The sequence below is a fragment of the Ammospiza nelsoni genome, chromosome 4 (assembly GCF_027579445.1).
Source record: "Ammospiza nelsoni isolate bAmmNel1 chromosome 4, bAmmNel1.pri, whole genome shotgun sequence".
Classification (NCBI taxonomy): domain Eukaryota; kingdom Metazoa; phylum Chordata; class Aves; order Passeriformes; family Passerellidae; genus Ammospiza; species Ammospiza nelsoni.
In genome coordinates, this window is record NC_080636.1 from 61,764,724 (window position 1) to 61,783,891 (window position 19,168).

Below are 19,168 nucleotides of genomic sequence, written 5' to 3' on the forward strand. Positions count from 1 at the left end.
GAAACAATGACAGCTGCAGAGAAGGCAGGTGGTGTGGAGCTTTCTTTGTTCACAAAGCCTGTAGGACTATGGCATGGTGCAGACTGGGACTATGTGTTTTTTTCTTATCCTAAGTAGTCCTTGTAGAAAGCTGCAACGTGCTCTGGCTGAGTGGTGGAGGAGGGTGGGGACAGGAGCATGTCACAATATGGTCATGTCCCTGTCCAGAGCTGAGGATGTCAAAACCAGGGAAACAAGAACTTGTAGCAGACACCTTACGCCCTGAGGAGCCCCTTCCTGCCTGCACAGGACTCTCCTAGCCTCAGATCAAGGCTGTTCATCCCACATCTCCCTGACAGCTGGGTGACATCTGTCCTGGGCCTCTTATGTCACCAGTTCCCAGTGACAGACACACACCATGCCCAGCTCAAGGGCTGTTGGTGCCACATCGGTGTGACACAGCTGTTCATCTTTTTACACCTGAGTGAGGAGAAGGCAATTTAAAAAATTAAATAAATAAGACGTTTTAAAAAGCAAAAAGGGGAGAATAGCATCCCATAACTAGCAATTTAAAGAACAGCAGCTCGGCAATGGTTAAAAGGGAATTACGAGAAATGGGTCCTACTCACTGCCCAATATTAAAGATTTGCATGGCAATTGCTCTTGAGATTTGTGGACTTGGAGGTTTAATTCAGGGAGAAAAATGCATTTTGAGTCGACTGAAGATAATACTTCACATCTTTGGAGTGTGAAATCTGTCCAGTGCCAAACTGCAGCCGCGAGTGGCTGACAGTGCTGAGGATGTTTGAGCTGGACTCACGTCTGCTTTTCTCGGCACCGAACAAAATGATATTTCCAGGAATGACCTGGTGCTACAGGCTTCTATTTGTGACTGAAACAAAATGATAAATTAATTTTCTTCTTAGTTCACTGTGGAATATTAAACCCTCTGAATTGACAGAACAAGGGGCAGTGAGCACAAACTGAAGCACAGGATTTTAAATGTTTCCAGGGATAGAGCATCTCACTCCTTTCAGAGGTTCTCTCTGAACAGCAGGAAACTCACTTTCAGGATGACTTGATACAGGTTGCCCAGGGAGGCTGTTGAAAACTCCAGTTTTGGAGGAATTCAAAGTCTGCAGAGAAATGGCCCAATAAAAATTGTATATTTTGCTCTGCTCTGCAGACCCATGCTTAGTGTGATCTACAGAGGGCAGATATTCTCTAATTTTTTTTTCTTATATTGAGGTGTGGCTTTGAGCTAATAGGGGTTTTTAAGTTTTCTTCACAAGAGGGCATCATCAAAAACTGGGTAATGAGAACTCAAGAACTATGGAAAACATCTCTTCCCTCAGAAAATTATGCAAGGTTCATGAAATTACCCTTTCATTTTGAAAATTTTGGGTCAAGCCCTGCTCTGCTCAGAAGAGTTTGGGGTAAGAACTGGCTAGATAAACTGTTGTGCATCTTTTCATTCTATATATAAAAAAGTAGTAGTATCTTTAGTAAAAAAATAACTAAGTCAAAATTACATTCATAGTCACTGCAATTAAAAATGGACCCCAAAGCCTTCTTATGTTGTTGAGTGATGACCTGTTAGGGAAGCAAACAAATCCCAGTCTCTGGGTATAAATAATTTTCAAATAAGCTGCTTATTGTGCCCCTTTCTCTTCTGCCTGCCCCACATTGCCTTTCCAGAAGAAGAGCTCAGCACAGAAACTGGTGCTTAATTAGGTTTAATTTTTGCTCTGCTCTTTCAGTTGACCTTTAAAAGCTGGGAGCTGTGGCTTTCCACCAGGTGAGCCAGGAGGTGCTGGAGCAGGGCTGTGTGCAGCCTGTGGCAGATCCTTCCTCACAGTCAGCCATGGCACAGCTCTCCTCTGCTCCCACACCCCTGGGGATCCCTCAAGGACGGGCGGTCTGCTTTGCTCTTCACTCTGTCCATATCCATCCTAATTAGTTGGAACCAGGCTGCAAGGATTAACAAGATCCCCTCAGTAAGAGGCTTTGCAGAAAGGGTGACCTCCCACCCTCCCAAGCTCTGTGTGTGTGTGTGAGCTCAGCTGCAGATATTTGGAGCACTGTAACTCATAGACCTGCATTCAGAAATGGCACAGGAGATTCCTGTTTTCCCCTTGAGCTCTAGAAACCAAACACTGAATTCTTTCCTTACATGATTTTATGCCAGTATAAATGCCACCAAAGTTGACCAAAAAAATTCATTATCTATTCGCCTGACAGGAGATAACAGGCCCCTGAATGTACCCTCTCTGGACTTCAAGGTTTTGATGTGCTGCTTCTAATTCCCAAACTATTTGGCCTCTTCATTTCCCTATCTAGGCTACCATATTTCACAGGGTGCTATTAATCATATAAACTCTATTGACTTTTTTCTGTCGTAATCATCGATTTCAGCCTATCTTCTGGAACTTTTGACTGCTTTTATAAAGTGGTTATGTTGCTATGACAGAAACTAGATTTGTTTTAATAGGATAACAAAATATGAATGCAGGTAATTTGGAAGCTGTAGATCTGCAAATATTTCAAGTGACAATGCTTTGGGAAAATTGATAAAACCACAAGTGAAGCAGTGTTGTTGGAACCTGATAAGGACTAAATGTGAAGACAAAAAAAAAAGCACAAAGTGGGTTTGTTAAACAGAACATAGGCACAGTTCACAAAAAAGGTGAGATTAGAGAGGACATCAAAACCAGGGCCCTGAAGTAAGTTCATACTTTTGTATCCCACCATGATTTCTCCTTAGTGCTAAGATCAATGGGATTTTGCCTTGGCTGTTTTAGAAGTTTCCCATAACAAAACTGCTGAGTTCTCACTATGGAGCTGACATCTGACTATTGTGCAAAACAAACCTCCTCCGGACAGATTTTGCTTTCCATTACCAGACAGGGTAACTCCAGGCTTCAGCAAAACGGACCTGGATTGACATCAGGGCTAATCAGAGCACAGTATCCTGCCTGAAGGGAGAGGCCTTTGGGAAAAGTTCTTATATTTGTGACAATTTCTATTTTGAATTTCTATTCTGTTTTACCAATTATTAAAATAAACAAAAAATATCTTTCTTATTCCTCCTATGGTTCTTGAAGCTTCTACTACTAATTCTGCCACCATTATTAAACAAGTTCTCCTTATGCTCTTTTGTAAAGGTACTTATGTTACAGGTATATGCTTCCTGCCTACTTTTTATTAGATAATTCTTAAGTTGAAGACTACTGAAGACAGAAAATCTCTCTCTGACAAAATGTATAAAAGTTTAATTACTACAAAATACTGCATATATTGAGCAAGTTTCCACTGCCTTTCCCAGCGCTCTTTTATCACCCCCACCACAGTGGCTTGTAACCACATTTGTCTCTAACACCAGACATAATTGCATGTTAGTTTATCTGCATTTCAGCTGTCCTCTTTGGAACCTCATCTAATCATTTCGTTTCTGTGATGAGAAGTCCTAAACTGCACACATTTGTGATTGCATTCTTACCAAGACTGCCAGAAAGTTGTTACTCAGAAAGAAGCAGGAGTTATTTATTTCAGTCACTCATTCTTACCCTTGGCAGGTCAGGCTAAGCTGCACAAGGGACATTTACTTCTGTGGAAGGCTTAGTTAAATGGGGAAACTCATATACCATATTATATCTGTACCACAAATATTAGTCCCCAGCACACTAAGGATGGCAGAGCTAGAGAAATGTTATTTCTTTACAAGACAACTCATTCTTTTTTTATATGTATCCTTGTGTTATTTTTGCACTACAGCTGTAAAGTCTTTTAACCCTTTCTAAATACACCACACTGCTGTCACCCAGTAGCATTTCTTCTAAACCGACAAACCTGAAGGAATGAGAGACACAGATTGCTTAGTTCTTAAATATTAATTATCTTAAACCATTCTAAAACAGTCAGTCATGCCTGGTCACTTGTAAAAGGTTACACCAATCTGATGTTCTACTCCATTCTTGAAACCACTCTCCTGGTTGCTGTCACACCATCATGCCAGCTTAAAAGTGATCAAGATGGTTTTGTCCTATTTTGCAAAGGCAGCTTTAAGAAACACTTTTTTTTTTCTTGTTCAGAAATAACATCCATTTCAGAAGAATAAAAAAAGAAAAGCCTTCTCAAAATGATGCTTAACTCACAGAATGCCACAGGAACCATGTCTGATGGGTTAAAGGGAAGGTATTAAGGAATTTATGCTCTTGCTTTCTTCTTATCCTGACAATATTAAAACACAAAAAAATATGATTACTATACAGTGGACAACAGCAACAACCACAGGAAGTGGTGATTTCTTTGAGAAAGTAATTGCAAATCCCTCCTTTGAGCAGTGTCTTGCACTTGACGCAAACTGCCCCATAGCTGTTGCAGCCAGCCTGGGGGCAGCCAGAAAAAGCCCCACTGAGGGTCCTGGCAGAAGGGCAGGACAGCAGGAGAATTCTGTTACTTAAAAATATAGTGTTATGTCCTCTTACATATTGTAAGAAAATTTTACATGTTGAAGCTCAAGTGTTGCTACAAAATGTAGGAGGTTTGCAGTCACCTCTGATCTGATACCTCTACTTGCGACCTTGAAGGCAAGATAACAACGAAACACTGCTGCAGGAAGGTCTTCAAAATTCTGGTGAAAATGGGCCATCCTGGCCCTAAGGAAAAGCCACCCCCAAGTTAATAACCCAGGATTTCACTTTCAGCCAAGAGAAAAAAAAAATCATAACTCTACCTTTCATTCCAACTGCTTGATTTTTTATTTTGTTTTATATGCACAGTTATAATTTGTAGCTTAACTGTAAGCTGCCATATTGTGTACATACTTACTTGTGCTGCAATGTAATCCAGCCGTGGTGTGACACAGCTGATTGAAATTGAATACACCATAAATTTAAATTTCTGCATTTACTGTGACAGTCAAGGTGTCAGAATTATGCAGCAGAAATAAGAAAAATCAAAAACTGCATTTTAAATGCCATGATAGTCTTGAACACAGAAAGTGTCTGATCCATAAAGGAATAAAACTCCACGATTGAAACATGAATTCCAAATGATTTCATTTCTTAAAAATCTAGCACTGATTTCAGTGAATTAAAATGTCTAAAGGCTTTTATATCTATGATTAAAGACCTCCTTGGGTATTTCCAAATATAAAAAATATGAACACAAGCTCTGCCAAGGCTGAAAACCAGAGAGTCCTCACACCTATTTGCTGCTCTATGCCATGTCCACATAATTTTTTCCATTAATATGAAAAAGTTTTCAAATATGTATCCAGCAATTTGGAGAGACATAGATTTTTCAATGCCAATTATATTCCTTCCTATGTCAGACTTTATGCTGAATAAATATCAGAGAATAAAAGCCAACAAAAAATGAACAAAAAATGAAAGAAAAAAAAAGGAAAAATCAAAACCACAAGGAAGCTTAGTAGTCCTGATATTTAGTATTATTTTCTGTGTTAAAAGATTTCTTGAGATGATGCTGGACACATAGGACTTCTTAACCACCACAAGTCTGACATTAAATAGTGTTAATTTCAATCCATGGACCATCAAAGGGAAAAGACAAGACAGCACCTCTGTAAACAACAATCTTCTCCAAATAATGTAAAATCCAGCAAACATCTATATTCCTGAAGCTATGGAGTTGTTCAAACTAATCCTGACCTTTCAGCTTGCTGGGCAACTCTACCAAGACCTCAGAAAACATCTACACCTCTGCTGATACCAGGCTTTGCTGCAAGTTCAAGGGTCTTCCTAACCCAGTTTGACTTTGTGCTCTTGAACCTTTGTTTTCCTCCACATAAGACATCCCTAGATCTGACTCTGAAGACCTAGGAAAATCCCCAATCTCCAGTTTCTGCAGTGCTTACGCCTATCAGTGCCGATCATAAGCACATTCTTGATCTGAGTTTGAGACCAGATCCCTTACAAGTGAGAAATCATGTGGGGGATCTTTTTCTTACAGTTCAATGAAATAAATATAAAATTTAAAAACTATTGTGTATTTCTCATCTGAAAGCCTATGCCTCCTTTGCCCATAAAACTGCAGAATAACCAAAAAACAACTCTGGTGAGAGCAACTCTGATCCCTTTTATCTGTAACATGTCCAGAAATCAACTTTAACAAATACCAGGCATTTTCAGCTGAGTGACATATTCAGTTGAAGGAATTAAGAATAGCAGCCAACTACAGGTCAAATTCTGCATGCAGGCTTGTAAGAAGTAGTGGAAAGTGAAGCCACAAGAAGAACCATTTATTCTTTTTCAATTAGGTGAAAACAAAAGACATAAAACAACCTGCTGTATTTCCAGATCTTTGGGGCTTTTATTGGAAAGCCACCTACTCCTGCTCTAATTGCTCAAAAAGGAGTTTCCTCCTCATTCATTTGCATCTTTTTCTTGTCCCATTTTCTTTTTTTTTTCAGAGAGATGATTTAGCACCAGTGTCCACTGAATTAAAAAAAGCCTGATTAATGTGCAGCAGCTGACATTACAGCATATGCATCCACGTTAGTGATGGAAGAGCCTCATGTAATTGGATCAGAAATTGGATAAAATAATGAAAAATTTAACACAGCCTTTGTCTTTATACGTTACAGTGGGATGGTTGTAAGGTCAGGAGATGGGAAACAACAAGGGGAGTTTTAAATGCTTTTCTGGTAAAAATTTGTTCAATGCACGCCCATGATTAAAACGAATGTGGTACCCCACTGCGACACAGAGGTACAAGAGAGGGAATAATAAATTGGTGACATTGACAAAGTGTCATTTGTTATCTGCTTTAAAATGTCAGGTCATGCCATTGCACTGAAATCTTTTCTCTCTTGATGTATGTCTTACAAAGCAAGTTCAATGTTTGGCACTTTTGGAGTTCAATAAAAGAAAACATCTTTTAATCTGGAAAGCATACTTACCATCAGGAAAATAGAGTCAATTCAAGGCTCCTACTTGAACACTTTTTCAGAAGCCTCTTGAAAAAGCCTACTCTAAGTGGCTTGGTTCATCATGGAGCCCTATTCTTACTCACAGAGACCTGGCTGGCTTTCTGCCAATTTTTTCCTCTTAAAGAAAAAATTAAGTTTGTTTCTGGGATTTCAGTACCAAAAAGTAAAAGAGAGAAATTTTAATTTCATTAGAACTTGAGTCTTGTGATAAATAGATCAACTTTTTGATCACAGAAACTATTAGGGGAATATTTTCAAGGCTGACATTAACTACGTGCTGGAAATACAGATGGGAAATTTAAATAAGTTATGACATTATATTCATGACAAAATCCATGAAATAAACCAGACATCTTATAGGAGATCATTTATTATGTTTGTATTTTTTGCCTTAATGGAGAATAAACCTTTTTTCCCATAAATCTATCAGAAATACGGGAAATGAAAAAGTGGGGGAATGGTCTGATAGTGATAGAACAAAATGCAACTTCAAATTAAGTCACAAATTCAACTCACAGGATGCATTTGCTCTGGCAAAAGATTATGGAAAAACCCTTTTGCTCTGGCAAATGATTATGGAAAAACCTTTCTCCTACAAAATATTCACAGTTCACAATTCCTAATGAACTTGACCATTAGTTACTTCTTGAACCTGTTCTCCAAGGCGTAGTTTATGTTATCCTTTGGGAAACATGCCTAAAATAAAAGCAGTGTGGTGGTGATGAGAGGCAGCAGCAGCAAGTTAAAACCTAAATAATATGATGTTTTTCTGGGTGGGTGTAGACCAAAGCACCTGGAATCCTGACTTGCCTATTCCTTGGGACACAAAAAGGAGGAGAGTAGAGGAGCTGAAGGAGAGAATGCAGCTTATGTACTCAGGGACAGATTTGGGAAGTAGGTGATTCTGTTTTGCCGAAAGTGTTGGAGTTTCAGGCAGTACTAACTGAGAAAGCATCTAGAAAGTACTGTTGCATTTGATTTTAGTGCAAGTCTGCACTTAAAATGCTTTTCTTACCTCCATTTGTTTGCAGCCCCTCAGATTCAGAGCAGCAACCTTGCACAAAGCTCTACCTGCCTTCAAGGACTCAGCAACAAGTTTGCACTGGTAAAGAGTGTGCAAAAGGGACAGACTATGAAGATCTTGGCAGGATAGGCATAGAAAAAAGTGAAAAAACAAAGGTGAAAACGTTTTTATAGCTCATTCTCAAACCAATTTTCACTGGATCCTGCCTCTGTAAGCTATTTTTGGGGTTTTTTTCTCCTTCTCTGTGATATGCTCAGCTCATCAGTGATCAGGAGAATCCTAAAAACGGTTTCTTCCAAATGACATTACTTAATATTTCTGGCCCACTTTATCTTCACCAGTTATATCCAGAGGAAAACTTGGAAATATACCAAGTACTGCCATAGAAATGAAGATCCTAACATTGTGACTAGGCTTTTTCCTGCTTCCTCTGTACATCAGTAGCAGCACAGAATAGCTCCACTGAAATCAACAGCTGCTCTTTTTCTCCTGTCATTGTAATGAAGATCAGATCCTGGTCCACTAAGCCTCTCTTTCTCCAGCTCAATGGTACGTGAGCATCATCAACATTCAAATTATCTCTTCTTACCACAATTCATCTGGATATATTCCCCAGAATTTCAGGAGGTAAACACAGTGGTGGAAGAGGTGAGGAGGAGCAGGGTGGAATTGCACAAAAAAAATCCATACCAGGTGTGTACTAAAAAATAATATATAGCAATCTGGCCCTCATTGTTTTCAGTGTTAATAGACATTTTGTACAACATAATACCAAGATCTAATTTCAGCACAGCACGTCAATCAGCATACAGCAAATTCCCTGACACTTTTCACATTTTTCTACTCCAGCTAGGAAGTTTTACATCACCTTGAGCTGAATGCCTTGCAGACACTGGAGCAGGCAAGCCCCCTCAGTGATGAGGCAATGTTTCACTCCAGCTATTATGGCACTATTGTTTAGACTAGAGGAGTAATAAATGGCCCAATTGTCCACAGGGGACCAGGGATTGTCAGGCAAGGAGGATTATTGCTGTTGTCTGTGGTTTATTAGCTAGCATTTTGATTCAATGTCTGATGGAGATTCATAATTAAAATTTAATTTGTGTGTGAGCTTGTAAGAGACAGACAGGGAAAATATTCATGTATTGTACAGGTGATAGGGAGAGATATTTTCTCTGCCTACAGACTGAGTCCAGTGAGAGATTCAGGAAGTTTCTCAGGGTTAGCATGGCAGAGAAACTCAAAAGTGAAAAACACCCTGATCTCTAGGGTTAAAAGCCTATTACAGTGCATGAAAAATCAGCAAAAATATGTGCATGGTTACCTAGAACTAGATAGGAAATACTAAACATGCAGGTGCTTGAGAAATCCCACTTTCTGAGCTTAGGCACCTGCTTTAATGATATCAGAGAAATGCCTTCATCCCTTTAGGATACCAATCTGGTAATCCATTCCTAAAAGTGTTAATATACTCTTGGAACAATTGTCCTGGAGGAAAAGGAGTTACTTCTATCCCTCAGTTATTACTGTACTAATCTAGAAATTGAAGGTACGTCATTTTTGTCTTGATTTTGTTTTGAGGTTTTTTTTAATGCATCATCATATTAAATAAGACCTCTGTCATTGAAGTGGTGGGATTCTAACATTAAGTTTTGCCACCAGATATTTCCCAACAGTCCTATCCCACTTATTGGAGTAAATGTAAGTATTGCCATGAGTAGTGTTAGCCAAATCTTACCACTCCTAAACACAGCACACCAGGAAACATCTTTTACAATTCCAAAAGCAACATTAAGATAGTTCATTTTATATTTCAGCCTGGGCATATTTGGCATTGTTATTGAAACAGTGAATGTCACAACATTATGACCTGATCTCGTTTTAGCAGCAGGAAATAAGTATTTGGCTTCTACTGCCTGAGAGGAAGCCGTGGCAGAGGGAGCTGCATCCATAGATGTTCCACATGCACCACAACTTCCAAACTACCCAGACATATGCTCAGGCTGTCACTGCTGATAACTCCTTTGACATTAGAGGCTGTGAGATACAGCTCCTCCACTGCTGTAATCATCTGAAGCATGCCCATAAACTCCCTGCTTAATAAGAGTCCACTTATAAATTCCAGATCATTCAGACTTTCCTGGAGTGTTTTCTGACAGCCAAATCATAAAAACGAAAGCAATTACAATTTACCGGCGTGCAGCTATAGCAGTGGACATTATTATCACCATCCTTGGGATTTATTAGGAGACAAATAACAGGAATGCTGGGCTGCAGACTGAACTGTGCAGGTTGCACAGCATACATGTCCTATCTGCTTCCTCATCATTGACCAGATCATGTCCCATGGCATGCTCGGCATGCTCTCAGTGATTCCTCAGCTTCTCCAGAAGACACGATTGAGGTCATAAATGTGTTTGGCTTTGGTTTCAAAGATTATGGTGACGTACAAAACTTTTCCCCCTCTAATTGATTTCAGATGAATATCATCATTGTGTACCATCTAAAACACCCTCCTTTAATTTTTTTCATTCTAACAACCTTTCTAGGACTGGAAATTAAACAGTGGTCTCTGCATCTGGTAGATACTAATTACAGTTTCCTACAACTATTTTTTTTAAGAATTAATTCGAATGAAAGCAAATATCTATGAATATTGGCAATAAGGAATAAAAGCCATTTGGAAAGAGAATTGTTGAACAATGGCTGAAATTAAGAATGATAGATTTTTTTTTTATTTTTAAAAAGAAACATTTTTTGGAATTCAATTAAATACTTTGTGGAGTCCAAACTCAAGTATTTAAATTCATATTTGGGCTCTTAACACTATTGAAGTTTCATATTAGTAACTAGAAAGCGATTTTAAAACATCTTAGACATTTCATTGAAATTAAGAAACTTGTCTTTTCCTATGTTTGTGTTTTCTGAAGTAATTTGCAAATCTAGGTGGAATTCCCCACAAAATTCTAACCTCCTGACTTCCTAAAACTAAACATCTAAAACTGTGGCTGACTGGTTGAAAAAGTTTTTTTCATCTTTTCTTTATTTATAACAATAAGGTATTTAAATATAGAAAATATTTAAATATTGAAAAACTATGAGGAAAACATGGATTTGAAAAAAATACACGTAATTGCACATTCTTACTAGCATAGTTCCTAAAAGCAACAGAAAAAAAATAGTGTTTGAACAAATGTGAGATATCTTTTCTGAAATTCCTACTATCAAAACTATAAAAAAAAAATTACCTCAATATTAGAAACTGGCTATAAAACAAAAACAGGTGGAAATAAACAAAGAATTTTTTACCCTTTCTCATTTAGTCTGGATTTCACAGACAGCAGTCTATATTCTGGTCACTAAAATACAAATCCTTTTATGAGGCGACACCAAGTTTTTTAATGGTAATCATATACAAAACATTCTAGTTGTTACAAGAAGTTGTGCTGAGAGACACAGACCCTCAAAAGAACACTACATTTGACCTGAATTGGTGGAGAAGGCTTCCAAAATTGATTGATAGAACTGGGATAAGAGGTGTGTAGTTTGAATGGAAGTATGTGGTGGAAAACTTAAGAGTTTAAGGTTTTATAATATAGCAATATATATGGAGTAAGATGGAGGTTCTAGGGTGGTGGCTGGTTGTTCTTCTTCCTTCTTCTTCCTAGGTTTGGGTGTTATTTTGTAATTGGACAGAAAAGTCCACATTGCAGGTTTTGAGGGATTAGTTATTGGGTTAAAAGTGAAAATAATTTAGGTGTCATTTCTTAATTGGATAGTTTTTCCTTAAAAGACCTTGTAGAGATAGATTTGGGGCCATTTTTGTAGCTTGTTAGTGAAATGCTGTAGAACTCATGACTTGTAAGACTGTAATATAGATAAGAAATAATAAGCATCTGAGTCTGAGCACAAAACATCTCGAGCACTTCAATCCTGACCTTGACAGAGGCAGAAAAGAAGCCAAGAACCGGCAAAGGTGACCCCTCCTAACCAAATTGCAAAATGACAGTGACTTGGGAGCACTTCAGGGAGCATTCACAGGCAAAGGGAGGCAGCCCTCAGTGAGTAAAACTCAACATATTGAGAACATGATGTCCCAATGAAGAACAAGGAGCATGCCAGAATGAAATGCTGTGAAAAGAGATCCAAAATAGTCTCCTCTTACTGGAGCCAAAGCAAGTACCCTGATGATTAAAAAAAAAAAACAAAACAAAAAAACCCCACAAATGCTGATAAACTTTCACACCCAGCTCAGTGTGCTGGTTTTGTCCAGGATAGTTAATTTTCTTCACATGATCTGGTACGGGGCCGTGTTTGGGATTTGTGCTGGAAACGGTGTTGATAACAGAGGGATGTTTTCCCTGTTGCTGAGCAGAGCTTGCACAGATCTTTTCTGGTCCTCATTCCATCTCACCAGCAAGGAGGATGGGTGGGCTGGGGGGAGACAGCCAAGACAGCTGACAACATATAAATCTGGGGGAAGAAGAGGAAGAAAGAGGGGAATGTTCTGTTTGTCTTCCCAAGTCACCGTTTTGAGTGACAGAACCCTGCTGTCTCTGCTGGGGTGGCATGGGAGGCAGTGAACGAAGTCCCTGCTTTCTTGCCTTGTGTGCATAGGTTTCCCTCTTCCTTTAAACTGCCTTTATCTCGACACAGGAGTTTTCTCCCTGTTACTCTGCTGGTTCTCTCCCCCACCACAACAAGGGAGAAGTGACCGTGCAGATGAACAGGGATTAGTTTCTGCTGGGGCCAAACAAAAACACCCAGCAAGATCCAAATGCATCCCAGTGAAATTTCAGGTAAATTATTTTGTATTTTTCCTTATCCTCTTGAGATACTGATAAAATCAATACCAAAGCCAGCTATATTTTATAATTTCATATTTCAAAACTGAAGCCCAGTCTTTAGCAACTTTGGTGTTTTCTGAGAATAAAATTCACTTCTGTTAATCACTGTAAGGTAAAATTGTCATTTCAGAATAACACCACAAACAGCTCTTGAGCTGTACAGCATAGGAAATCTCTTCTTAGTTATATATTAATTTTTAATTTTTTTAAATTACACTTTCTGTTAAAATAAACCTTGTCTTTTTTTATTCTTATGCCATGAGAAATAACAGGGCAGAATTTCACCAACTGCAAGATCACAGCCTAAATTAAAAAAAAAAATCATATTTTTGGAACAGCTCCAGAAGCAAAGTGAATTCTTCTGACTCTCATTAGAGCCTGACTGAAGGGCACAGATTATACTCATCCATAAATTCCTAAAACTTTTTGTAAGGATACAAAGGATTTTGATCTCATATTAAAGTAAATAATAAGAAATAATAGTAGTGAATCAAGTGAACAATAACTTATTCCAAATGACACTCTTGGAAATCCAGAACTGCTCTATTAATTTCAGTAACATTTTTGCAGTTTAACTTAACATCAAAAAGGTGAGAATAGGGACCACTGGAGCATATCTGCTTAAAAGGTGTCTCACAAGTGATTAAAGTTCCACAAACACTGGTTCTCCTCCAGAATAATTCCACAGGGTGACATTAAATAATCTTATTTTGTACCAGTCTTTGTATTAAAGTCTGATGGCAGCCAGCAGATCTCAGCAGGGGTCTGGTAATTTATAGGGAAATGCAGAGGACTGGCAGCAGAAGTGGTTGCACTTCAGTGGATCTCCAAGCAGCCATTGCTGCTGCATAAACAGCACAAAAAGGCAAGACAGAGTGAAGTTGCTGACAAGGAACAAGTACACGACAGACTCCAAAATCCTCAGAACAAAATGGTGGTGAGGACTTCTTCCCTACATGGTCACCTGTAACCAAACCTGACGTGTTCCAGCAGAACCCTCAGCCCACAAGCTCAACAAGCACTGCCCCGCTCGAAAAAGCCACAAAATGCCACAAAAATCCACTTGTGCTGACTGGGTAGCAAATACGAGCATCTGTTCAGCAAGGTCGATGAGATGGAAGCCTGTGCACCCAGAACTGGGGCAGGCTGTAAAGTGCCCACGGAGGAACTGAAGCAGCAAACAGCCACCCCAGAGAGCACAACACAGGGCATGAAAACCATTCCAGGTAGCAGTAAAAGGCTTTAGAACAATATCCAAGGGGGATAATAATTAATTAATTTTTAGAGGTGGAGATGTCCAACTGAAAGATAACTGAATCTATTCTCCCTACTACCCCAAAATCATGAATGAAAACTGGTAGTGTAATGCCTAAAGAAAAGTTACTGCTCAATGATGGAAAATCTGAAGTACAGCTGCTCAAGTCCCAAAATGGATAATAAGGTCTAACTGTATCAAACCCACTCCCAGGAAGAATTGGGAGAACTCTTCATGCTACTGAACTGCTGGTACACTGTGAAAGACCATTGCTCATTTGGTTAGGAACATCCTTACTCGTCACCCTTTAAAGACATAAATAAAAATATACATAAAGTACTGCAGAGTCAAACAACCTTACAATCCAGCCCTCTACACGAAAGCTAACAAACATCCTGGGGCAAATTTGCATTTCTGGTGAGAAAGAATGCAGAAGAGTGGTACTTCAGAGGTTCACAACTCCTCCAGGCATCATTCCAAGACACGCCAGTGGTCTCATACAAACAGCTCAGATCCAAGAGTAAGAGGAAAGCAACTGAACTGACTTTTGTGCAAAGGGGCATCCCAAGAGAGATGCAACGCCCCCATGTCCTACTGCCTGAGCACCTGTGCTACTCTGACATAGGCAGGTACAATGTGAGCTGCTATCTAGAACACATTTACATGGACACCACATAATTCTGTTATCCACATATTTGTAACATGAGAGATCCAGAAATTGATTTGCATGTACAACATATGGCAGATGGCACTTATATGTTTTTGCTGAGCAACATGGCATGAAAAATTACAAGCCAAAAAACCTCAGGAAATGCTATCAATCAGATCACAGTAGTCAGAATTTTAAAATGTCATTTCAAATTTGTCCCTGATATGAATGCAAGAAGTGGCTTGTTTTCCTTGTAAAAATACTTTAAAAATTCGAGTCAGTTGGCAAGCAGAGTGCCTACTTATTCAAGAGAGTTGTTTTCTTACATGGACAACATGAAGACTATTCACAATTTTGCAAGCTTGTCTTGTTAGACCTCACGTTTCTGTTTATAAACCAACCCTAAACTCTCTGGGATTAGAAATAAATTGTGACAGAAAGAGGATCTCTGTGAATGATCCTTATTAGGGAAGTGTGCCCTAAAAATATGAGAAATCATTCATCTGCAATGTCAATCCCATATTTTCAGTTTCCCTCACAAAGGTACTAAGCAAGGCAAGATATAGCAGCTACAGCAATATCTTCCTATTTTCTGACAACCATCTGTATATGTCTTTCCATTCCAGTACTATAATATTTTGATTTTGGATATCTGTACATAAAATCTATTACTGACTATGTGGAATATCACTTTCAAATGGTTTGGGCAACACTAGCTTTCCCCAACACAGTTTCTGAGTTTCTGACTTTTGATTTCTTTTTCATCCCACATTGGAATGAAAACTAAACCTTTACAGTATTCAGAAATCAGAACCACAACTTCCCTTCTCTGTTTCTATTGAATGTTGGAGTCCTTTGGTTCAAAGTTTCCCTCTCCCACATTTTGCCATTTATATAAGTGCCCAGAAGTCAGCAAAAAGAAAACTACAGCACACAGAAGCTAAAAGAATCGCCAGATATTACTGGGGAAGTCAAATGTGCATCCAGGTGAAAGAAGGGATTTCTTGACTAACATTAACATCACATTAGTCACTAAACAGTGATGTTCATCCCAAGACCCACACAAAGTGAAAAAACATGACAGTGAAGTCTAGCTGAGATATTGTCCCTATTTCCATGACAAAGCACTAAATAATGCCTACAAAGTGCACAGCCAAACAAATTGCAACTGTTTTCATGCAGGGATATGCACTGTTTGATTTATCCTTACCTAACATCTGTTTCTGAGAAAAAAAATTAAACTTCATGAACTGTTTACTTTCATAAGTAACTCAAAGCAAAACAAATTAGGAAGGCAATGTTAGTAACAGCATAGTCTTAACTATCAGAACAAACTAAAGGGTACTAAAGGGAGTGAATGACAATGAAACTTCCATGTAATTTTACCAATTGATAAGAAAAACAATAGCAATTCCTACCTAAATGGGTTTTTTTGGAAGAAAAGTTGTGCAAACCAAGCCTAGCTTTTTTGCCAATGTATCCTTAACTTCTACATCTGCCAAAAAAAATGCAGTTTTATGTAGGCTGCAGCCTAGTTTTTCCAGTCTGTTTATGCTTTTCTCTATTGAAAATGTTATTAGAAAAATATTTAGCATTTACAGGCTGTGACTATACATCAAATCCAGAACTCCAAAGTGTCCTACATGGAGCATTCTGGTATACACCAGCATTTCTTTGTTATGCCAGATATTTTTTGTCATTTTGTCCAAAATCCATTAAATCAGAGAGAAGCTGTAGTGACTGCATATAGTAAAATTTGTCAGCTTGAGATTTACTTTATTTCAATGGAAGAGGAGGGGCAGGGAAAATTTATTTGAAACTAGAATTCAGAGGGAAAATTGCAAATTAGCTCCTGGCTGTCGAAATGCTGCATTCTTTAAAGATGAAATAAGTAAACAGTTTCAGAGGAAAAAAAAAGATCATAAGAAAATCTGCCATTTTACTTTCTTATTTTTTCCCCTGTTCAGTCATTCATATACAGCTCTGCTTATAATCTTTCTTTTCAGCAAGGACAGATTGTCCTTTTAAAAATGATACTTCCTCCCACACTACCACCAGGAAGATAATATTGTGTGGACTCATCCTGAACAGAAGGAGGTTGTCTTTAGGAGCTCAAAATAAACCAAAGAGCTGAAAAAGAAGAAATTAGGTTTCATTCAGCTTTTCTTTGCTTTTACTTTTTAATAAATTTTCTCATTTTCTTTTTATCATGTATTTTCATTTTTCACTGCAAGCAGAAATTCAGAGATAAAGGAAAACCAAGCAGATTTCTCTAACATCAAGCAAGGGTCAAATTAAGGACACTGTACACCTTGTCAAAGGCACCTGTGCTCAGCAGCCTGAACACAAAATGAGCCAGTATCACTTGGCAAATGGTTTCTTTACTGGATTTAGCAAAAATCCTTTGGCTTTTGCTGCTGCCATGGCTGTGAATCAGCAATAGTGTTGTGCTTCTTTTTTCTGCAGGTTTTGGTTGGTTTTATTTTCTTCCTACATGAGGAGATTTTGAAACAAAAGACACAATCTCTCTCTGCTGCAGCAACGTGGAAAAGCTTAACCAATTCTAAGTAAAGTGGTTACCCTTTCAAAGGGTTTTTCTAAAAAAAAAAACAGATTTTTTATTTTAAACCTGAAAAACCTAGGGAAAAAATAAGGGGAAGAAAAGGCCCCCACGTTTGAACAGGGAAAACTCTGCAAGTAGAAATTTGCCATCAACATCTCAATCTCACGGTCATCTGAACCAAATCAAAGAATACCAAATGAGATTTATTTTCCTTGGATAAACTCACCTGTGCACTTTTAAAACCACTTAAAATGGCAGAAGACAACTGTTCCTCTATATCCTTATGTTCCCTGATGACTCTCCACACTCAGACACACCAGCATACATATCCTAAAAATCCCTCTCTTTTTTCTCCATAGCACAAACCAATGAAATTGAAGCAGGGTCACCAACAAACTTCAGGCCAGCACAGGAGCTGGCTACACTCACACAACTGTTTTAATTTCTGGCTGGACTGGCTTTTTTCCTCCTCATTCCTTTTTGCATCTTGAATTTCCCTGCTTGTTTCAGATGTCTCTGGTGCTTATACTTGACCTTCACTCAAGTTGATTTGTAGGGCACCATCAAAATGTACCTCCAGAATGGCTGAATCATATAGCTTTTTGTAATATATACAATGATGATTTCTTGCCCTTCAGAGAATGTTAACTTGTCTAACCTACAATTTCTTATATTGGTTCTGCAAAATAGGAAATATCTGTAAAACCAAATAAAAATAGAAGTATTTTCTTTCTCTATTAAGAAAACCAGAAATATGCCACCGTAAGTGCTACCATTTCCTTAGGGTACTTTATCACATCTTTTAAAGATGCTTGGGAAGTTACTGCAACCAAAAAAGAGCACTTCAGAGCAGCTCCCACCCTGCTCCAGCATCCCAAGGTGCTCTCAGCTCCCATCTGGCAAAGATGATACAAAGAGAGAACACTTCTGCAGAGGCAGGAGTCTTTGTCCAAGGTCCTAATGCCTGTTAAGAAGCTTTAATTTGGGAGAGGAACTGGCACAGTCCATGAAGTTCCCTCCATTCATGCTCATATCACAGTAATTCTCACTTCATCTGCATAAACTCACCAGCACTGCCACTGAGTTCTTATACAAGAAGCAGTAAGTGAGGTCTCCAGATATAAGAAAACAATCAAATTCCTTTCCAACTGGCAGGTGATTACTGAAAAAGGGATTTTTTTCCAAGCAGCTGCAAAAGCCTAAGCAGGATTTACCTGGTAATACCAGTATATCAGGCCTTATTCAGAAGACCAGAGGTAAGTACTGTCTGCTAAGAATATTATCACCTCCACAATGTGCTAGCACTCCTTGTTATTCACAGACTAACAGTTTCTTTCCTCTTTTTTCTTCTCAGTACACACTCTTTAAATCCCATACCAAAAAAAATTTAACACACACATTTTTTCATCCAAGTATGAGGATGAAATTTACTAATAGCTGCACACCAAGCTCTTGAATTAGGACATGCTTCTCAGGGAGAAGAACAACTGAATATTATTTCTTCATCATTTGTTGCAGGTGCTGCTATGCTGGGTAATTTCAAGTTAGAATATGAAATACTATCTTGATTTCTGGATCTGCAGATTGATCAATAAGATTTTGAGATTAATGTCACTGTTGCCTTCAGTAAGAGCTGAATTTCCCTCCCTCACAATTACATACAAGAGCATCCCACAGAATATTCTCACAGAATGGCTGGGGTTGGAAGGGGCCTCTGGAGATCCTCTGGTCCAGCCCTGCTGCTGGAGCAGGTTCAGCCCCAGCAGGTAGCTCAGGATTGTGCCCAGGTGGGCTTGGAATATTTCCAGAGAAGGACACTCCACAATCTCTCTGGGCAGCCTGTTCCAGTACTCTGTCATCCTTGAAGTAAAGACATTTTTCCTCATTTTCAGGTGGACC